This window comes from Protopterus annectens, chromosome 3.part1 (assembly GCF_019279795.1).
Source record: "Protopterus annectens isolate FY-2018-M chromosome 3.part1, PAN1.0, whole genome shotgun sequence".
In the NCBI taxonomy this organism is placed as follows: Eukaryota; Metazoa; Chordata; order Ceratodontiformes; family Protopteridae; genus Protopterus; species Protopterus annectens.
This window is the reverse complement of record NC_056732.1, coordinates 1399603869-1399627380: the sequence shown is the minus strand read 5'-3', so window position 1 is coordinate 1399627380 and position 23512 is coordinate 1399603869. Positions and strand designations below refer to the sequence as shown.

General features: G+C 41.7%; 1 protein-coding gene across 4 annotated transcripts in view; it reads right to left on the bottom strand.

Annotated features, from left to right (window-relative positions):
- LOC122798488 (alanine aminotransferase 2-like) overlaps positions 1-21285 on the bottom strand; it is a 1719357-nt gene extending 1698072 nt beyond the window's left edge. For all 4 annotated transcript variants that reach the window (XM_044067464.1, XM_044067468.1, XM_044067469.1 and 1 more), the window contains exon 1: positions 21161-21285. The gene's annotated coding sequence lies outside the window, so the exon portion shown is untranslated. The remainder of the gene's footprint in view (positions 1-21160) is intronic.
- Positions 21286-23512: the final 2227 nt, after the last annotated feature.

Genomic DNA, 23512 nt, shown 5'->3' with positions numbered 1-23512 from the left:
AGTTGATCCAGGGCGTTGGAATTTATGAATTCCAAGAACCATTGGGCAAAGGTGTTGGTACACGAGTAGTTTTCCCAGTTAATGGCAGGGTAGTTGAAGTCACCCAGTATTAGGGTGGTTGCATCTTAATATTTTCCAGTATGTTTAGAAAGGTGTAGTGAGAACCTTGGGGCATGATGGGGGATCTGTAGCAAGCTACAATTTGGATTGCAGTCTTACCTAGTGTTAGTTGCACCTGGAGAATTTCAGATGCATTGTGTTGGGCAACTAGCCTGGTGGTGTGAATATCCTTGGTGAATATGGACACTCCTCCACCTTTAGTGTTTCGATCCTGGTTTGGTGGCTGAAAAGTGTGGTAAGAGTTGTAGCCTGGTATTACAGGGGTGCTCTCTGGAGCCTTGAACCAGGTCTCAGTTACTGCACAGATATTGATGTTCTCCATTTTTAGGAGTGCTGCGAGAGAGTGCATTTTGAGGTTTAGACTTCTAGCATTGAGTAGCATTACCTTCAGATTTTGCATGCTTGTACCTGTTACGATGGTGGTTTTGTCTTTTGAACTTTGCCTAAAAAAGGCACTATAGGGGGTGGCAAGAGCCTTAGCTAGTAACCTGAATCCCAGGGGCAACAGGTACCGACCATCTCTGGCAAAGCATCATGGTCTGTCGATCATGTCATCCCAGGCAGACAGATCATGTTAATTCATTTCAGCTACCTCCAACTCAGGCAAATGCGACCCTGGTTTAACTTTTCATCTGAAGTACAGCACTACAGTGTCTCTCTCTCTCTCTCTCTGACACACACACACAAACACACACACACACACACACACACACACACACACACACACACACACACACATGCACATGCATGCACACACATATATACATACACACACACACACACACACACACACACATATAAATATATATATATATATATATATATATATATATAATATGTGTGTGTGTGTGTGTGTGTGTGTGTGTGTGTGTGCGTGTGTGTGTGTGCGTGCGTGTGTGCATGCATACTGTGTGTTTGGTCAACTGCTGCTTTGGTAGACAGCTGGAAGTATAGAATTGCTTGTTTGAACATCTCATTTACAGAACAGACATTTCATTGGAAGTTTGTTTTGTTGAAACAATTAAGTGGGATGTATAATATGTATGTGCTTGTGGGAATGTGTGTGGGTTAGGATTACAGCAAGGGTTTGGTAAGGGGATAGGTTCATAGGTTCATAGGATGATACTAGGCTATTGACCCAGAGGCCTTTATAAGCCTAGCCAAGATTTTTGCCCATGTTCCCACAAAAATAAGCACCTGTTTCCCCCTGTCCAGCAGGGACACAGGTGGAATCCCAGGGTGTATTTTCTGTTTCCTATCCACTTGTCCAGGTTCATTTTAAAGAGGGCTAGTGAGGTACTCTGCTTGACATGGAGAGGGAGTCTATTCCACAGATGGAGCCTTTGGGACACAAATATATCCTGCCAACAAGTTCTATTAATGTCACAAACCAGGTTAAGGCCTTGCATTAGTGTTGCACGAGTGGAGTTTGACTTATGGATATGCAGCAACTCCATCAAAGCTGTGTTTGAGATGGTCTTGTATGCCAGACACAGGTCACCTCTGAGCAGTCTGTATGAGACTGAGTAGAGGGACAGGGCTTCTATCCTATCTGTATAGGACAGATGTTTGAGACCCTGGATTTTTTTTGGTCAGGAACTTCTATGGTCTCTCCAGCTGCTGCGTGTGCTTGGCAAGGTACATGCCAAAGGGGGTATTGTACTCGATAATGGGTCTAATAAGGGAGGAGTACAGGGATGTTATTACATCCTTGTTCCTGCATGAAATACCCTTATTTATGAGATGGGCCATGTAGAAAGCCTTCCATACAATTACGGCAATGTGGTGGTCAAAAGTCAGGTTGCTATCAACCTGGGATAGAGTAAGTGTGTGTGCAATTGAGAGTGTTTAGGATTAGGGTTAGGTTAGGTGGCAGGCTTTGTGTGTGTGTGTGTGTGTGTGTGTGTGTGTGTGTGTGTGTGTGTGTGTGTGTGTGTGTGTGTGTGTGTGTGTGTGTGTGTGTGTGTGTGTGTGTGTTTATATGTGTGCATGTGGTGAGTGCCCAAGCTGACTTGTACAGTTGCAGTGTTATGGGGAGGGCTCTTTTTTTAGTTGTGTTAGGATTAAAGTAAGGGTTAGTACATATTACTATCCTACAGCAGGGGCTGCTCCTCCTTAGTAATACATGCTAACTCTAACCCTGGCCCTGTCCATGCCCTTAACCCTAATGTGCATCTTAACTTAAAAAAAAGATCCCTTCCCATAACAGTACCACCAATTTCTATGGTGAAGTAGACGCTGAGACCCCAGTATCTTTATTGGTAGCTAAGAAGGAAGTACCATCTATTTTGCATCAGGATGACCTCATACATGGCAGACCTTTAGTCAAACAAGTTAAATATTAATAAGGCAGCATGGAATGATGTCACTTAGAGCAAGGAAAATATAGATGAAATTATAGGTCAAGAAGCAGAAGAGGACCCTGTAAAGTACAGTTTTGTACCTACCATAAATGCAGATGTCCGATAGGTATGCATCTGCAGTCATAACATATGGGTTGTCCTGCCTCAGGCAGCCCTTCGGTCGGCCGGATTCCAAGGTCTGGGTCTGGCCTCGGCTGATGTCGCACTTTCCCCGATGTCAGAGTGTCTGGGGTATAAAAGCATCAGCCGACGCCATTTTCCTCAGTTTTTCTTGCCCCAGATGCCAGGTGCCCTCTAGGAAGGCTAAATTTGGATAAAGGCTGAAAAGTTCCAAACATTTGCAAATTATATACATATATAAACAAACAAACAAATACACCATAATAGATTCCCCCAGCTAGCTGAAAGAGGGGTAAGCACCCTAGGAATACCACAGAGGGGAAGGAGGGTGGGTAATCCTGACTGCAGATGCATACCTATCGGACATCTACATTTATGGTATGTACAAAACTGTACTATGTCCTTCAAGGATGCATCTGCAGTCATCACATATGGGTAGAATACCATAGCCAATCTGGGGGAGGAGGTACTAAGAGAATTATGGTGTAGTTAAGATCCCCTGCAGTACTGCAGTTGCAAACCCTGCTCGTGATCTGGAGTATAAAGGTAGATTGTAATGCTTGGCAAATGTATGCACGGAGCTCCAAGTAGCAGCTTCTAAAATGTCCTTGGTAGCCACCCCTCGTAGGAAAGCTGTAGTGGTGGCTGTGGCCCTTGTGGAGTGAGGCCTGATATTTTCAGGAACTGTCTTTCCATGAAAGGAGTAGCAAAAACAAATGCAATTTCCTATCCATTTTGAAATTGTCTGTTTGGAAATTGCTCTTCCTTGCACCCCAGTTGCATATGCTACAAAATGTTGGTCAGTTTTTCTGTTAGTTTTAGTTCTGTCCAAATAGTAGCGTAGTTGTCTGTGTATATCCAAGGTGTGCAAAAGTTTTTCCCTCTTTGTTCTGTGGGTTAGGGAAGAACGTAGGCAAGTGAATAGCTTGGTTCAAGGATACCCTAGATACCACCTTTGGCATGAAAGTAGGATTGGTTCTCAGTGACACTCTATCCTGGTGAAAAATAAGAAAAGGCTGCACTGCCATTAATGCCTGTAACTCAGATACTCTTCTTGCTGAATTGATTGCCAGAAGGAATGCAGTTTTCCAAGATAAAAACTGGAGGTCTGCTGATGCTGCTGGTTCAAAAGGAGGTAGTGTCAGTTTTTCCAGCACAAACTTGAGATCCCATGCAGGTAGGGGGGGGTCTTCTTGGAGGTTTAACATTTTTGATCCCTCTCAAAAATTGTCTGAGAAGAGGGTGTGAGAAGACAGGTGGATCCATATTGTATTCTGCTGAAATTGCTGAAGCATGAATCTTAATGGATGAATAAGTCAGGCCATTGTGGAACAATTCTGCTAAGTATTCTAGGATGTGTGCTAGGTTTGCCACTGTGACATCTGTGCCCTTTGATGCGCTCCAAATGAGAAATCTCTTCCATTTAGCTGAGTATGTCTTTCTTGTGGAAGGTCTGCGAGCCTCCAGGATAATGTCCTTCACCCTCTGAGATAAAACGGTTTGGTTAGGCTTTAAGGAATTTTCCAGGCAGTTAGCTGCAATGTTTTCAAGTTGGGATGCAGGGTCTTGAAATTGTTCTGCATTAGAAGAAGAGGCCATAGGGGAAGAGGCCATGAGTTTGCCTGAGACATGCTTCTCAATAGCGGGTACCAATGTTGTCTTGGCCAGTCCGGAGCTATTAGTATGACTTTTGGCTGTTCCTCCCTGATCTTCAGTAGAACCTTGTACATCAATGGGAGAGGTGGAAAGGCATATACTGTTAGGGTATTCCAGCTGAAAGAGAGAGAGTCCACCCTCCAGGCTTGTGGGTGGTATGTCCTTGAGCAGAATTTCTTCAGTTGGTGGTTGAGTGGGGAGGCGAACAGATCTATCTCTGGGATTCCCCATTTCTTTGTTATGAGTTTGAAGATGTCTGGATGCAGCATCCATTCGTGTGCATCTATGGTAGTTCTGCTTAAGCTGTCTGCTAGTGTATTCTCTTTTCCTGGTACGAATTTGGCCTGCAGCTGGATATTGAGATTCAGGCATAGGTTCCACAGATTCATAGCCATCCGGCATAGAGGGAAGGAATGTGTCCCTCCCTGTTTGTTTATGTACCACATGACCGTGGTGTTGTCTGTCCATATTAACAGATGCCCTTGCTGGAGGAAGGGTCTGAATGTCTCGATTGCATGCCTTACTGCCAGCATTTCCTTTTGGTTTATGTGCATGCTTAGCTGCCCTTGAGGCCATAGGCCTTGGATACGTTTGTCCTCCATGTGTGCTCCCCATGCTCGGTCTGAGGCGTCCGTGGTGATGGTCTGCCTTGTTTTTGGTTTGTTGAAAGGCAACCCTCTGTTGGACTGGCAGGCCTGAGCCCACCACAGGAATTCCTTTTGAAGGCATGGAATGATTTGTATCATGGTTTCTAGACTGTGACTGTGTTGAGACCATACATTCCTTAGGTACCATTGTAATTTCCTCATATGCAACCTGGCATGTGGAATTAAAATTATGCAGGATGCCATGTAACCCAGGGCCTGCAGGACTTTCCTTGCAGTAAGCTGAGTTTGTCTTGTCAGAGTCATGAAGTAATCTGGAAGTTGTTTTTGTTTTTCTTCTGTGAGAAAAGCCATCTGAGTGATTGTGTCCAGATCCGCACCCAAAAAGGTTATCCTTTGGGATGGTACTAGTCTTGACTTTTGGATGTTGACTGTTTATCCCAAGGTTTGTAGCAGGTGTATGGCATAGGCCAAGTCCTTTAACAATTTTTTCTTGTTGTCCGCTTGTATTAGGCAGTCGTCCAGGTATGGATAAATTTGAATTCCCTGAAGTCTGCAGTGTGCAATTACTGATGCCAGGCATTTCGTGAATACTCTGGGCACAGTAGATAAGCCAAAGGGCAATGCTGAGAATTGATAATGCTCTGATCCTGCAAGAAATCTGAGGTGTCTTCTGCAATCTGGTCGGATAGGGACATGCAGGTATGCCTCCTTGAGATCTAGAGTCACCAGCCAAGACTCCTTGCCCAACATGGGAAGAAGTTGCTGTAGGGTCAGCATTTTGAATTTTGGCACAATGAGGTAAGTGTTCAGTGCGGACAGGTCGAGTATAGGCCTCCATTGGTTTTCTTTTCTTGGCACAAGGAATAGTCTGGAGTAAAATCCTTGGCCTTGTTCTGTAGATGGTACCCTTTCTATAGCTTTCATCTGAAGTAACTTGCTGATTTGTCTTAAAGCCTCTGCCTTCTGGTTTGGTGGAAGGTTTGGCATTCCGCCTCTTTTTGGCAAAGTATGGAAGTGAAACCTGTATCCTTTGTCTATTATTTGCAATGTCCATGTATCCTTTGTAATGCAATGCCAGTTTTTCGATAATAAAGCCAGCTTTCCGCCCAAGGGTGCTTCCAGTTGATCCCTGGTAGGCGGAATCAGAGCCAAGTCATTGGGTCTGTCCTGTATAGTGGTAGTAGTTGTAGCTGTTGCACTACTCCTCTGGTTGGCAGGCTGCCACTGACGGCCTCTGTAGGGGCCCGTGGATTGACCTCTGCCTCTAGGGTGCCTGTTTCTGCCTCTCTGTGCTCTGGAGGAGTCTGGAAAGGACCAATTCTTTGTAGGCCAGTTTCTGCTGAACCTCGGAGGTTGAACTTGCAGGAAATCTTTAACTGTTTGCACAGATTTTGCTTTTTCTTCAACCTTCTTTAGAATCTCCTGTGCAGGGGAGCCAAATAAATGTTGTTTCTCCATTGGAGCATCGAGGAGTTTAGCCTTGACATGGCCTGGCAAAGATTGCTCCTTCAGCCAGGCATGCCTACGAATTACTGCCCCAGTCATAGCTGATCTAAATGAAGCCTCCAGTGCATCATAGCCACATTTTAAGAAATGATTACTGACCTGTTGTGAGTTGTGTACCAAATCCTGAAGAGATTTACGGTCTAAGGGTTCAGGTGAAGAAAGTTTCTTATTTAGCTGATCTAACAAAATTCTTGGTACTGTATCATATGGAATTGACAGTTTAATGCCCTGGCAGAAAGAGTAGCAGATGTATAAACCTTTTTCCCCATCTCTCTAATGCTCTAGACTCTCTTTCAGAGGGTAGGGGATTTTTGGCAGTAGCGGCTGCAACCCCTTTAGGGCCCTGAGAAATAGTTTCTGGGTCTGCAGCATGGGCTTTATACAGGTGGAAGTGAGAATCCGGGACCATGTAATATCTGTCAGGTTTGGCGGGGCCGGAGGAAGTGAATCAGGTGCAGTACTGACATCATTGTACACATCATCAATTACAGTTAGAACCGGAGGTATAGCTAAGGGCCTATGCTGGGGCAAATGCAAAAGGTCCTTAATCTTTTTCTAGAATCAGAGAAATCCTGACCCTGCCATTGAAAGTGTTCTCTCATGGAGTGTAAAGTCTCCCCAAAGGAAAATTCTTCAGGGGGGGCGAAGGGATAGATTCTTCTGCATCTGAATCCTCATAAGGCGAGTAGGCCCCTTCCTGGTGGTCTGACAAATCAGATCCATCCATGGAGTAATCTGAGGAGTGAGGTTCAGAGGGGTCAGTCCTGGGCCTTTTGTCTGGAGGAAGTTGGGAGGCCCTGTCTGGGTGAGGTTGGGAACCCCTAATTAAGGAGATAAGGTCCTCAGCAAGACTGAGGATCTGAGAACTAGAGGAAGGCCTCTGGGATGTAGATTTGGCAGGCAAAGCTTTTGAAAGTTTGGCAGCTTTAGCCCTGGAGAAGGCCTTAATAGACATAGAAGCTGGGGGCCTAGCTGCCCCACGTGCAGGGGTAGAAATGTCCAAAGGTATGGTGTCGGATAAATCCTGAACACTAGCTTCGGTAGGGAGTTCTGAAGCCGACTCAGCCGGGGCCTCTCTGGCCTCGGTGGTCGGAGGTATGGCTTCGGTAGTAGGAATAGCCGAGGACTCGGTTTCAGCTGAAACCGAGACACTCATGGTAGGCCTAGCCGTGGTTTCAGCCGAAACCACAGGCTGCGAGTGTCGGTCCTTTTCCTTGCGTTTTTTGACCATATGCGAAGTCGGAGTCTCCGACGGCATTTTATAAGCAAAAGCGGTTCCAAAAAACTCCTCTGCAAACTCCGACCGACGTCTAAGAGTCCGTCGGTTGAAGGAGGCACAGGCTAAACAAGCTGATACGTCGTGGTCTGGGCCTAAGCAAGGAAGGCAGTAAGAATGGAAATCCTTATGAGGTATTTGTTTCCCACAAGTTAAACAATTATTTACTTTGTCTGACATCAGCTGAGGCAAGAAAGAGTCCCCAACGGGGTACTTAGCTTTTTTCTAAGTCTTCGGTAGCTGAAATCTCTAGATCTGACCGACCGGCACTTGCAAACAGCTTCTGCTTCGGGCACCGCGCGGCAAGAAAGACTGAGGAAAATGGCGTCGGCTGATGCTTTAATACCCCAGACACTCTGACGTCGGGGAAAGTGCGACATCAGCCGAGGCCAGACCCAGACTTTGGAATCCGGCCGACCGAAGGGCTGCCTGAGGCAGGACAACCCATATGTTATGACTGCAGATGCATCCTTGAAGGACATCCTCTAATCCATACTTTGAGTCACAAAGTGACTTCATGCTCAGAGTAAGCATGTCTGCAGTAAGAGGCCACATCAGAGTTCTGAATAGGTTTACATGTTTTGACCAAAACACAGAAAATGCAGACATCTTATAAAACCAAAATAACATAGCCCTCAGAACAGCAAGCCAGGATTAAAATGGCAGGGTGGAGGATAAGAAGACTGCAGAATCTAAAATGAGTAATAACTCTATGTTATGCAATGGATCAAAACCTGGCAATTCTAAGTAATGATACATAATAAGAAAACCTCAGACAACTAACATGTACCGATGGCAAAACAAAACATTCAGTGAAAACAGCTTGATATAAAAGGTATAGAAACTTTAGGCAATGTGGCTGCATCAGTTGTCCACAGCAGTATTTGTGGGCTTAAAGAAAGTGCTGAGGTTAAATGTCATAATGCCTGTATCAAAACTAAAACTGCTGTCTGGCAGAAAGAAACATGTTTTAAAGTGTGCATATAAAACCCAAAATTATAGTGCAGTGAGTGCAATAAAAAGTAGTTTTAATGGGCAAGATAAACATTTTCACAGGTCAGTCTTCTGGAATAACAAAATGCAATGCATTTACTAACAAAGGTCGACAGAGTGAGTACAGTAGGCACCTAGTGGCAAATTGCTTTAGAGAGAGTATGCAGTTATGCTAGTAAAGATTATACAGACGTTCCACACATGAGCAAGGGCTCAGAGAGCAATAGTGTGCAGAAGGTGTGTACCGCATTCACTGTGTAAGAAATGTATGATACTGGTAAAGAAACACACTACAGGTGAAGTAGGAAACCAGTGCAGAGAAGATACCTGTTTTAGCCAAATGAAAAATTGAAAGATTTCTGCAACCAGAAATTCTTGACATCTTTCCACAGTATTAGAGAAGACCTAAGTTTCAGGGAAGGAAGGTAGTACTGTTATGTCAAGTTAAACATCACTTAAGTACACAACAAAGAATGCATAACGGAAATACAGCAATTACTGAATTCAAAGCTGAAGATCAGCTATTAGTTTTGGTTCCCTTGGCAGGAAGCACATTTCTGGCTAAACGGCACTGTCCATCTAAAATAATGCAGAAAGTGAATGAAATAAGTGGAGTTAGAATGGTAGGAGAAAGCCATAACACATATACCATATCACTATTCTAGAACTATGAAGGAAATGGAAACCTCCGTAGTTACCTTAGCAGCGCAGATTAGTGAATCCTCTTTCCCCGTGGTTAAGATAAATAACACCCTATCTAGGCCACAGAATCAAAAACTTAGGATGTTTGTGAGGGGGCAAGGAAGACTTTTCAGAATAGCCTGGCAGAACAAATCTGATTTAACACAATTGTAACATTTTTACAGGGGAAACAATTTGCTTAAAATCCTACTGAATAGCAGAGACCGAAAGAAAGGCTGTGTGGGGATGTACATGAAAAAGTAAGGAAATGGCTTAAAGCAGAGGTAAAGGGGTGTAAAAAATAATTGCAGCAACACCACATCAGTCCCAAAAACTACAGGAAAAAAAGAACAGGAGCTGTAGTCATTGCAGAAGGCAAAACAGCATTCTAAAAGGTAACAACAGCCAAGTGTGTGAGTTGGAGAAACCAGAAGAAAGTTTGGAGATGGCAAGAGTCTTAACTGCACTAAATGGCCTACACCCATTAAAAGGTAAAGTGCTACACTGGCCTGTCCTGACCCACCATAAAGCAGATGGCCTGTTTCAGTCATAAAAAAAATAAATAAATCTGATAGTCATCTCTAGTCTGGCCTCCATGTCTCTTATATACATAGGTCTACAATAACCTTTCCCTAACATATTCCCCCACATAACATTTTAGTGACCTCCTTGCAAACATACCCCCCATACATTCCCTAAAATACCCCCTTCCACATAACCTTTTAGCAGCCTCCTAACAAACATGCCTCTTCTAACAAACATACCGTCCCCCCAATTAAGGTGCACATCTTACAAAGGGATACAATTCAGTCAGGTAGCATAGCTAGGCTTATAAAACCTCTGGTGATCATTAACCTAGTATATACCTATGGACTTATGAAACTGACTATTTCAAGTTTAAGGGTCAGCTGCAGCACAGTGTGATGTTCTCACCATTTGGAAGAGTACAGGTGACTCAAAAATGTACAAAATGGTATGTACACAATGTCTACAGTAGTAAAATAAATACATAAATCATGTTTATAGCTTGGTTATAGAAAGTATACAGTGTTTCTGTTAAGTTGTACTTGTTTCTTTAAGAACAGAAAGATACCTGGCTTTAGTGAATATAATATAAAAGGAGATATGAAAGAAGCCCAACCAGAGAGCATTCATCCTTTCTGAAAGGAGATTTGGTGTACAGAGGAATTCTGACAGAAAAAAATCAACCTCAGAGAAAGAAGACCTAGAAGGAGAAATCTGAAATTGTTCCTGACAATGCAATCCATGGAAACCAATTAACACAGACTGTTTCACAGCAATATAAAAATGAATTAAATTCACTTGATGTGCTTTTGGTTAACCCACAAATGTTTATTCATTTTTAAGGAGAATAAATATTTTTTAGACTGCTATTCTCAGATGCTTTAATCTTCCTCTACATTTTTAGAGGTAATTATATAATGTTTTGCTGGTATACTCAACCACTTACATTCCCTTTGCCAATCACACTATACCATACATTCATCTAATACATTTGCAAAACAATGGAATGTGGACTTTCATTAAAAAAATCTACAATACTTTAGTGATCATATGTTCCACTGCAATTACTTCATAAATGTCAAAAAAAATTCTGACAACCTTTCATAAGCACCAAAGACAGAAAATCGTACTTCCAACACTAGCTAGTCCCAATCTATAACTAAGCTTACTTATCAACCCAGCAAGAGAATCACACTACTAACACAGCCTGCAGCAAGCAAACTCCACTTAACTTCGTATAATTCCAGTGCAATGCTTTATGGGTCTATGACATATTGTTGAATGGCTATTCAGTGAATACCCATTCATCCAACACCTATTTATCGAAGTTGCTCTTCAGTGAAGAGTGGATTTTAACTAGGGCAAACTAGTGGTTGACCACCATCTGGAATGTCCTTTTCCCCACTGTAGTGCAATCTCGGAGATGGCATATTTAGTTGGGGGGTGTAGCTTTCCACCTCGGCAGGGTTTAAATTTTATTTGTTTGGGGGGTTTCTCAGTTGGCCAACAGCTTGTGTGCCCTAGATAAAATCTGCCATTCACTAAAAAGCAGCTTCAATAAATACATGTTCGATGAATGGGTATTTACTGAATAGCCATTCGATGAAATGTCATAGACCTTGCTTTACTTCTTCTTTCGGTTTTACATGGTGGGCTTTATCCCCCTACCCAGCTTCTTACTTAGCAAACTAACACAACCTTGACCATTGGCATACACCTCAAAAGAACCACAACTGACCACAGAAGGTCAAAAATCAACTATCAGTGATTTCACCATGATCTGACATCTTACCCAACAGCTAACACATTGTGCACTCAATATAATGCCCTCCAACCTTATTATACAGATATACAGACATTAAAGGTATGTGTGTGTATATATATATATATATATATATATATATATATATATATATATATGCCTACATAGACACACACATCTATCTCTCTATCTATGCACTATATATATATATATATATATATATATATATATATATATATATATATATATATATATATAGAGAGAGAGAGAGACACATACATTTGTAAACAGGAATATTTTGACTATCGTCCAGTTTAGTGGCTGGCACTAGTAGTACACCATGAAAATGTACCTGCATTCACTGCTTCATACTTTAGATAAAACATGCATGAGAAAATTGCAGAAAGCGCTACATTGGAAGCTTATTCTACATTCACTTGCAGTTAAAGAGAATTTAGAGGTGTGGCTCCCAGGTTCCCTATTACGAGAGTGAAAGTCCGTTTAAGCGAATCCGTAAACATCGACACGTATTGTGTGAACCGGCATTACAGCAAACATCCAAAACCGCAAATTTGGAAATGTTGAATTACCATGGTTGGCCCATCTGTGGTATAGCTCCATAAGGTAAGTGTGCGATAGTTATGGACCCTAGGGTTAGGGTGCGGGTTAAGGTAAGTGCATAGATAGTTAATGTATGTAAGATTTAGTGTAGGGTTAGAAGTAGGGTTTTGTTAAATGTATGTATGTGGATTATTTATTTTGTTGTGTGTATTTTCGTAGGGGAAGTGTGCGGTAGTTACGGACCTTAGGGTTAGGGAGGGGTTAAGGATAGTGCATAGATAGTTGTGTATGTGGGGTTTAGTGGAGTGTTGGAGGTAATGTTTTGTTAATTGTATGTATGTGGATTATTTATTTTGTTTGGGTGTATGTGTGTAGGGGACGTGTGTAGTAGTTACAGACCTTAGGGTTAGGGAGGGCTTAAGAATAGTGCATAGTTAGTTGTGTATGTGGGGTTTAGTGTAGAGTTAGAGGTAAGGTTTTGGTGCTTTACTTTAGGGTGAGAAGTAGAGTTTGGTTAGTGTATGCATGTGGTTTATTTATTTTGTTTGGGTAGGTAGTATATAGTGGATGGTGGGGTTGGCCGACTATGGCAGTTCGAGATTTAAAATTTTGCGGTTTAGTGTGTTCGGTATTCTCACGGTTTGCGCAATTCATGTCGGTGCTTTGGTATTTACTCAAAAGGAGTTTCTCTCTGGTAATATAGACCCGGCTCCCCAGAAGAACATTAAATGAGAATGCCACACAGAGTTCTTTTGCTCAGTGGCTTGCAATGAAAGTTACACAGATGCCAATTTTAGAGATAAAATGTGTAAAGGGCATGGAACTGACAAAAGTTAGGTTACTAAAAATGGACATAAAGTAACAATTACAGCAGGAAGGCAGCAGTGCAAAAATGCAGCTTAGAAAATTCAAATACGAATGTCATTGCTGGGACAATGATGATCAAAAACATTACAGATTCAACAACTGTTATAAATTACCCTACATACTTGGCTCATTGAAAGATGGTTAGGAGCACAAATAAACCTAGCGGCACCTCTGCTTTGTCAGACCCCCAGTCGCCTCATCAGTCTGCTTCCACTGGGGTTTGAAGTTTCTGATGAAACATTTTACTAAGTTCTTGAGAAAACTAGAGGACAACATACTCAGTGGTAAGAGAGACTATTCCTGAAATATTTTAAGTACAGGAATTCGACTCTACAGCCAAAATGAGGGTGAACTAGTTTGCATCTTGACTTTACATTTTGAAGCTTTACAAAAATGGCTTATTTCCCCAGCCTAAGATTACGTAGTGGTGGTTTTGGTACATAAACTTGTCAATGATGTGCTTCATCTTTACTTCTTATGCATTCAAACGATTTGTATTGAAGACAAAAGAAGACAAAGGAAGGGTGAGGGATGAAAAACATGGACAGCAAAATAGAAATGAATGTTATTTAGCAACTTCTTTCTTTGCAGAAAGTTTGCCTACATTTTCCTAATCTTTCCTTGTCATTTCCCTAGTTCATTGGATTACACTTAGGCAGACAGATCTCCAGAATTCACAAACTTACTTGTTATAGGTTCATAGGTGTGTGCTAGGCTAATGGCCCTGGAGCCTTTACAAGCCTAGCCCATAGATGTGCCCTGGCATCATGCTGCCTGATGTTAGTTACCAGTGCTTCTATCAAGTAGAGCCACTGGAGTGATCCCCTGGGTGAACTTTCTATTTTCCATCCACTCGTCAAGATTTTTCTTGAAGAAGGCCAATGAGGTGCTCTGCTTGACGTTCATGGGAAGTTTATTCCAGAGCATGGGCAGTCTCTGGGTTATGAACCTGTCCCTCCAGCATGTTCTGTTGATTGTGGTAATGAGGTTGAGGTCTTTGGAGCATGTGGTATATTGGGATTGGGATTTCTTTATATGTAGTATTTCTAACACAGCTGGGTCAGACATGGCTTTGTAAGTCAAGCAGAGATTGCCTCTTAGTAGATGATATGACAGAGAATAGCTGGAGTTTTTTTAGTCTGTCTATGTAGGACCTAGGATCCTCTTTGTGAGGTACTTTTGTGGCTTCTCCAGCGGTTGCAGATGTCTGGCAAGGTACATGCTAAATGGGGCATTATACTCGATGATTGATCTAATGAGGGAAGAGTATGAGATGACCTCTTTCTTCCTGGATGCAAAACCCTTGGTAATGAGATGTGCCACATAGAAGGACTTTCTGACCATAGTGGCAGTGTGGAGGTTGAAGGAGAGGTTGCTGTCAACCTGTGTCCCCAGATCTCTTATAATGCCTTCGGTGTTCACTGGGCTCCCATTTATGTGATAATTTGGGGGAAATTAGTTTTCTCAAAGGGGATGACGATGCATTTTTTGGCATTAAGCTTAAGGCCATGGTTTTGACACCAGTCATTTGTCTCAGTGAGGCCTTTCTGTAGGATGTCTGCATCACTTGGGGAGTTAATAATGGCTCCCAGCTTGCAGTCATCTGTTGAACTTGATCAGCCAGAGTCCCTCCATGTTAGCCTGGACTTCTGAGAAGTAGATGCCAAACAGGAGAGGACCACAACTGATTCCTGTGGGACTCTACATGTGACTGGTCGGCAGTCTGACTTGAAGTCTGCTACTTTCACGCTGCGGGTTCTATCTGTGAGCCAATTTGCAACCCACCTAATGATATAGGGGTTAATGCCTAGTTTGGTGAGTTTATCAAAAATTCCTGAGTGAGGTATGGTATCAAGGGCCTTGGGCAGATTGAGGTAGGCTGTATGAACTGTCTTACCCTCATCTACAGCTATGGTAACTGCCTCAAAGAAGTCAACCAGGTTGAGCAGGCAAGACCTATCTTTCACAAAACCAAATTGTGTAGGATCTAAAGTTTGGAGATTCCTTATATCTTTGTTAATTAGGGCAATGATGATGCACTCCATAGCCTTACATATCAGACTCATCAGGCTAATGGGACGATAATTCCCAGTGTCTGTAATCGCTCCCCCTTTATGGAGAAGGATGACTGTAGCAGTGCACAATTTGGTAGGGACAAAGCCTGAGGTGAGGCTGTAAGTGAACCGGGTACACAGATGTGGTGCCAGTTCACTTTGTAGTTCATTTAGAACACAGACAGGGATATTGCTGGGTCCCATGGAAGCTGTATTCTTGGCCTTGGACAATGCAGCTTTAACCTGTGCTGCAGTACTGCTGGGTGCCTGGCATTCTTCCAGTATTGTGAATGGTCCTGGGGTGGGGGTGGGGGGGTAAAGTTGGCACTGACTGTCAGCCAGTATGTTGACAATATCTGTTGGCTCAGTATAGTGCAATAATTCAGAGCAAATTTGGGTATTGCCATGGAGATTCTTGATATAACTAGAGAAGGCTTTATCATTGTTTTTAGTGTCTGTCGCAATTCTGTCCTCATAGCTGGCTTTAGAGGTTTGATGAGGGATCTCACCTTTTTGTTGAGGCTAATAAGGGAGGTTTTATAGTCTTGGGACTTCACCTTTTTCTGCAATAGTTTCTTCCTTCTGTTGTAGAGTTTATTAATGGCAGGGGACCGCCATATTGGCTTCCTTCTTTTGGAGGAGAGTGTCTTGGTTCTGTTGTGTTTGTACAGTGCATTGCTATATCATTCGGCAGTCATGCAACTATTTTCCATTGGCATGGGTGCCATGAAGTTTGGCATCTCTGTTTTTAGGAGCCCAAAGTCAGCTTTGGAGAAGTTTTTCATGGTGGTTACTTTTGTAGGGGGTGTGGACAAGATGGGGATTTCCGTGGTGATTAGTTTGTGGTCGGATCTAATCAGGGAGGAGTTGACTACTGGTGCAGAGCAACGGTTGCCCATGTTAGTAATAACCAGGTCAAGGATGTTGCTTCCTCTAGTGTGAGTAAGAATGAGCTGGTCCAGGGCATTGGAATTGATGAATTCCTTGAGGCATTGGGCCAGTGTATTGGTGCATGGGTAGTTTTTCCAGTTGATGGAGGGGTAGTTGAAGTAATTCAGTATGAGACTGTTTGATTGGACCCTAATAGATTCTACGGTGCTTAGGAACATGGAGTGAGTGTCTTGGGACATGGTTGGGGACCTATAGCTGGCTACGACTTGAATCGCCGTCTTACCCAGTGTTAGTTGTACCTGAAGTATCTCAGATACATTATGCTGGGCTAGCAGTCTGGAGGTGTACAGATCCTTTATGACTATGGAGACACCACCACCTTTGGAGCTTCAGTCCTTGTTCTAGGGCCAAAAAGTGTGGAATGAGATATAGCCTGGTAGTGCAGGGGTGCTTTCTGCTGCTTTAAACCAGGTCTCCATTACAGCACAAATGTTGTTCTCCATTTTGAGGAGTGCTTCAAGTGAGTGCATCTTGAGATTTAGACTTAGAGCGTTGAGCAGCATGACCCTCAGATTGCATTTATTTATAGCTGCTACAGTGGTAGTTTTGTCTTTGGAACACCGCCTAAAAATGCACTATATGGGTGGCAAGAGCCTTAGCCAGTACCCAGAAAACAAGGTTGACAGATGCAGGCCATCTCTGGCAAAGCATCAAGGTCTGTCAATCATGTCATCCCAGGCAGACAGATACTGGATCCCTTTAGAATGACACCAGAAAGTTAGCCAATTGTTAAAATATTTTTTTGCATGTACTGTGGTATCATTCTGGGCAATGGTAGGATGCTGCTCATGGCTAGTGTCACACCTGCCCGGGCCACATAATCCGAGAGCTCCATCACGTCCTTTTCATGTATTCCAGAGAGGTGCATCTCAGGTCATTCACACCCACATGGACAATGACAGAGTCATACTTGTACTTGTTGTAGAGTGACTTGAGTGCATGTGTTATGTGTTGGATTCTGGCACCTGATAGGCAGTTGACTGTTGCCTTCTCCTTATTCAACCTGTTGAGTGGGACATCAGTGTGCCTCACTATTGAGTCACCTATGATTAGAGTATTGGGCAAGCTGTTTTGCCTTAGGGGCTTAGGGTGAGAGGTACACGGTGTTGGTAAGCTATGTGTCTTGTGGTTTGTGCTGTGTTGGGGTGGTCGAGTGCATTTCTGAGTTGGAGGTCTCTGCTGTTTGGGTAGATTTCTATTGTGAGCCTCCGTGAAGGTGGGTATGTGATTTGTGTTTTTATGTGGGTTTTCTGGAGGGCTGTGTGTTCCATTTGGTATGGTGCAGGTGTTGACCTTCTTTTCTTGACCAGCTATTCCAGTCTTCGCTGGAGAGTGTATGACTTCCAGTTTGAAGATATAAGTGCATCTCTCACAAGTCTGTGTACTGGGAGGTAAGAGGAGAGGGTTGCCTGTGTAAATGAGGAAGTTGCTACACTGCCTCAGAATGTCCATGTTCATCCGGTTAATAGGAGAAAGCCCAGGGAACTGACCTTTAGACATGCAGGGGGGATGGTCATCATTACTAAGTACTGGAGCTGTTTCCTTATAGGATGTTTAGTGCTGATAGCATTTATGTGTGCTACAATAATTGCTACAAGATTTCAGATGAAGTGCTAGATGAACAGGCTTAAAGAGAAAGAGAGAAGGTAACTAGCAAGACCTAAGGGAAAAAGTGAAGAGCAAAGTTTCTGGCACCGGTAATAGTTTACCCCAGCGCAAACATGGGCTCTTAAAGCAGAAAGTTGAAAGGGACAGAAAAACTACCCAAGTGGCAAATAAACTACAATGTCAGAGCCAGACACCACTCCTCTTGTGGTAGATAGGCTACCTAGTGCTTACCACTCTCAATGATAAGCTGGAAGGCTTCCCTCTAACACAGAAAGGTCTGGGGAGCTCAGAAACTTGCAATACAGTCCTGGATACAGTAAATCTGTATCTGGACTACTCTAGTAACAGGAAAGGTGGGAAACAAGCTTAGAACTTATTTTTTCTTTTTTTTTCAGAAGAAAGTTAAAACAGTAATAAAATCACTTTAAATGCAATGCAGGCTAGCACATGAGTGTGTGGCAATAATAAAGCAAATACAGTTAAAATAAATGCAGTTAAATGAAAAGAACAACTTAAAATCAAATGCACAAGGCAGTATAATCAGGCCTTAAGTTCAATGCCAAAAAAATGTTGTCATCCCCTTTGAGAAAAACCCAGTTCCCATGAATTGCCACATTGATGGTAGTCCATTGAACACAGAAGGCGTTATAAGAGATCTGGGAACACAGGTTGACAGCAACCTCTCTTTTGACCAGTGCATTGCCACTGTGGTCAGAAAGTCCTTCTATGTGGCACATCTCATTACTAAGGGTTTTGCATCCAGGAAGAAAGAGGTCATTGTCTCCCTCTACTCTTGCCTCATTAGGCCAATCATAGAATACAATGCCCCATTTGGCATGTATCTCACTAGACACCTGCAACAACTGGAGAAGCCACAAAAGTACCTCACAAAGAGGATCCTAGGACTTAAACACTTGTCCTATATGGACAGACGCAAAAAACTCCAACTATTCTCTGTCTTATAATGCCTACTTAGAGGTGATCTCTGCTTGACTTACAAAGCCATGTATGACCCAGCTCTGTTAGAAATGCTACATCTAAAGAAATTCCAACCCCTCCAACCTCATTACCACAATGAACAGAACATGCTGGAGGGACAGGTTCATAACTCAGAGACTGACCATGCTATGGAATAGACTTCCCATACATGTCAAGCAGAGCACTTTGCTGACCCTCTTCAAGAGGAATCTTGATGAATAAATGGGAAACAGAAAATTCACCCCGGGGATAACTCCAGTGTCTCTATGCAACAGAGGCACTGGGAACTAAGGTCAGGTGGCAGTATGTCAGGGAAATCCTATGGCTAGTCTTGTAAAGGCCCCACGGCCATTAGCCTAGTACAGACCTATGAATGAACCTATGTACCTAAAAAACAAAATGGAGGTACTTAAAGTCTCTCTTTCTCCCTTCTGTTGCTCTTGCAGTCTGCAGGATGCCAAAACTGGATCTGCGGAGTTTAAACAAGCGCAATCCCACGCAGACATGGACTTTTAAAGCAGAAAGTTGAAAGGGATAGAAAAACTGCCCAAACAGCCAATAAACTACAATTTCTGAGCCAGAAACCACTCCTCTTGTGATAGATTGGCTACCTAGTGCTTACCACTCCCACAGATAAGCTGGAAGGCTTTCCTCTAACACAGAAAGGTCTGGGGAACTCAGAAACTTACAATATAGTCCTGAATACAGCAAATCTGGAAAGGAGGGAAATAAGTTTAGAACTTTTTTTTTTGCAGAAAAACAGTTAAAACAGTAATAAAATCACTTTAAATACAGTGAGTGTGAAGCACTAATAAAATAAATACAGTTAAAATAAATGCAATTGAATTGTCTTCGGTTTCAAATTCTGGTTTGCATATCATCCAGCTCTATTCCATATCTGACAGTTTACTGAGATATATAACACAGGGCATGTTTTTCTTTGCACCAGTTTTAGGTTCTTTATTTTTATTATATCACTAAGTACTTCTGCACAGACTGACCTTGTGACGCATTCCCCTTCTAATACCATTGATGCATTTTATGGCTACTGCGAGAAAATTCCAAAACAGAGAAGAAAATAATGCTGTCCAGCAGAGGTACTTCCAGCAATACAATCTTGGTATAAGAAGTTACATTTTCTTGGTGCTGCGGTAGCGTTGTTGCCTCACAGTAAGATGTTGTTCTGTTTGATTCTCAGCTGGAGCGTCTTCTGTGTGGAGACATGCGTGAATGGGCACACCTTCATTGAAGGTTGTGCGTCAGGGCCGGCTACTCAGCACGTAAAAGTCTACTGCCAACCGTTAGCGGACTGGAGTTCCGCTATGGCGACCCCTAACCAGGAAAAGCCGAAAGACACAACAAGAACAACATATATTTAAAAAGCAGACTTCACCATCATCCACAACCTTTTCAGCCTAGGTCAAATAATACACATGCAGGAAGCAACTGTTTCAATCAGAATCCCAACAAGCACTACATTTTCCTGAAATCATCTTAGTTGTTCTTTATAATGTATAAAAAGGCAGACAAAAAAGCTACTCAAAAATAACCAGGACCATTAGAAACATAGCCCTATTGGCATTTTCAGCTTCCATATACAAAAGGTCCAATGGACAGTAAAAAAAAAAAAAAAAAAAAAAACATAGCAAATTTACAGGGCATACCTGTTCCATAAATTCTTTATAAAAGATGGAGGCAGAAAGGAAACCATGAATAACTGAACAAATTTACACTTACATGACTGGAAGATCTTCCAGACTGGGATCTACCTCTCACACTTATTGGTACTTTAACTTTTAAGCAGTAAACAGTTTCCTTTTATAAAATCCATTCAGATTTCTCCAGTCCATGCATGTTTTATTATTTAACCTTACCATGCATGTTTTATTATTTAACCTTACCATGCATGTTTTATTATTTAACCTTACCATGCATGTTTTATTATTTAACCTTACCATGCATGTTTTATTATTTAACCTTACCATGCATGTTTTATTATTTAACCTTACCATGCATGTTTTATTATTTAACCTTACCATGCATGTTTTGTTATTTAACCTTACCATGCATGTTTTATTATTTAACCTTACCATGCATGTTTTATTATTTAACCTTACCATGCATGTTTTATTATTTAACCTTACCATGCATGTTTTATTATTTAACCTTATTCTGATGTTGACATTTTTTCTATAATCTGCATACAGTACTGTAACCCTTTGCTATCTAACATCTAGCATCTAAGTTTATGTTGATTTTTATTCACTTGCTAACTAAATAGGAAGATTGTACCAGACCCTTTAATGCATTTATTCTATTTGTTTGGAGGTACATACATTGATACCAAAATCCTTTTCAGCCATAAACTGCTTACAAGGTATTATTGCAGCAGTGCAAATTATAAAAAATCTGAAAGCTTTGTGAGAACTTAATGCAGTCTGCAGAATAAGCAATAGAAAATTTAAATCTATTAATTTATAAAGATAAAAATGATAAAACAGTTTATCTGGTAGGAGGGTATCGATCCTTACCAATATGATTAAAAGCTTCAGGCATTTATTCAGCTCAGCATCTGGAATGTTCCCAAGCTCCTAATCTCCCATTTTTATCCGTGATGCTCTTTCCTCTCCAGCTCTCCTTTGCTGTTATCAGAGAAATGATCCCAGTTTGTTTAAAGAACTGTTTCTCAATTTCTAAATTTACTTTGCAGTTGTCTTCTTTGAACTTTGCTCATCTTTTTTGAACTGATTTACTTTTCAGGTCAGACCAAGGTTTTGTCTTTTTAGGCAGTTTTCCAGTTTCACTCTGCCCTTTCTAGGAAGTTTGCATTTTTATTGGCTAGCCCTTGCAGTTTTACTTTCTGACCTGATGGTATAATTTATTGATTATTTACATTATCTGACTGCTTTTTTTCAGGTTTAAGGATTATTTGTTATGAAAAACAAAGCTTCAAGACATGTAAACATGAGGACAAAATTCTGTCACCAAAATAGACATACTTTATGTGGACTTTGGATATTAGTATTTCATTACTTAATGTGACAACTGTGCATTGTTTTATGTTCTCAGATACTAAGGATAGAAAATCCAAGTTGCTAAATGGATTGAATGATGGGTTTGCTTCCACTACCCTATTGACCTCTTTAAGTAAGCCTATCCTTTCCAAAGATGATTCCCATACTAAAGGCAGAGACGGAGAAACAAAGAAAAAATAAATGCAGAGCAGGTGCAGCTGACAAATCTGCAAAGTTAGAGATTCCTTTCTAAATCCTACTGCTCAAAAGTTAAGGTTAAAATTAATTTATTTTTATTTTACATTTGTTGACTGGGTTTGTCCGGGTGAGCTGATAGCCTTTTTTCAGCGGAGCCCCAGGGAGAAAAGCTCCACAAAATTACAATAAAATTGTAAGTGAAAAATAGTAATAGTATACAAAAAATAATAATTTTCAAAGTTGTTAGAGTCAAAGCATGTATAGTAACAAACATTTTCAAGTTGATACATTAAAAGCATAGAAGTTATTTCCAGAGCATGAAATTAGTCCTTTAACATAAAATGTGTATGAGTATAATATGCAGAGGTAATAAGTAGTCAGCATAGTTGGAGTTAGTGAGAAAACGACAGGTATATAAGTAGAAGTATTTTAAGATTGAGTAAATAGGTAATTAACTGGAAAAAAAGAATAAGAAAGCTATCATATAACAGAAAAATTACTTATGAGGGGAGAGGGCAAGCTACATAAGAGAGGGAGGCAGGTTATGGAGGGAGAGTACAGTGGCATGTCTAGCAATTTTTTAGATAGTCTTTGGTAACCGATTTGAATTCTTTGAATTGTGTAAGTGCTCTGATTTCCAATAGTTTGTTCCAAGAAATGGAACGGTAATAGCTGAAGAGGTTTGGACCAGTTTTGCTCTTGGGTTTATAGATTTATAGTAGATCTTAGTCTGAGCTATGAAGAGTCCTAGAAGTAGTGTACAGGGAGATTAGAGGGGACAAGTTGGGACAGAAAGATGGTTGGTACAAGACAGAGTGACTAAGCTGAAGTTGAGAGAGAAGTAACAGGTGGGGAAATTCTAGCCCGTTTAAGTGTTTTAAAGAGAGACAGTTATGAGATCTATAGCTTTGATTTGCAGCAAATCTGGCCACTTTGTTACAGGTAGTTTCAAGCTTAGTTAAGAGAGAGAGATTTGGAGGTTAGTAAGGATCTGAGAGCTGCTCAATAAGCTTGGTAGGAGATATGCATGAGAGAGGGAGACTTTAGCTTTGTTAGAAGGGTCTGGGAAAACTACTCATGTACCAACTCTTTTGCTCAATGTTTTCTAGAATTCATAAATTCCAACACCTTGGATCAACTTATTCACACCCCCACCAGGGGCAGCAATATCCTAGACCTGGTCATTACCAACAGGAGAAACCAGTGTTCCACACCAGAGGTCAATTCCTCGTTGGTCAGATCCGACCACAAGCTAATCAGCCTAGACATCGACATCCCACCCCCACCCCCAATTAGGGAAACCATTGTAAACAACTTCTCCAAAGCCAACTTCACACTTCTTAAGACAGAAGTGGCAAACTTCATGACACCCATGCAGGCGGACAATAGAGGTATGACTGCTGAATCCTACACAAATGCACTTTATAAGCACTTACATGAGTGCATGGATCATGCTATCCCTAATAGAACCAAGATGTTATTCTCCAAAAAAAGGAAGCCAATCTGGTGGTCCTCTGCCATAAACAAACTCTACAACAGAAGAAAGAAACTGTTTCAAAAAAGAGTAAAATCCCATGACTGGAGGAACTCCCTGGTCAACCTCAGTAAGAAGCTGAGATCCCTCATAAAATCCTCCAAAGCTAGTTACGAAAACAAAATTGCCACTGACTC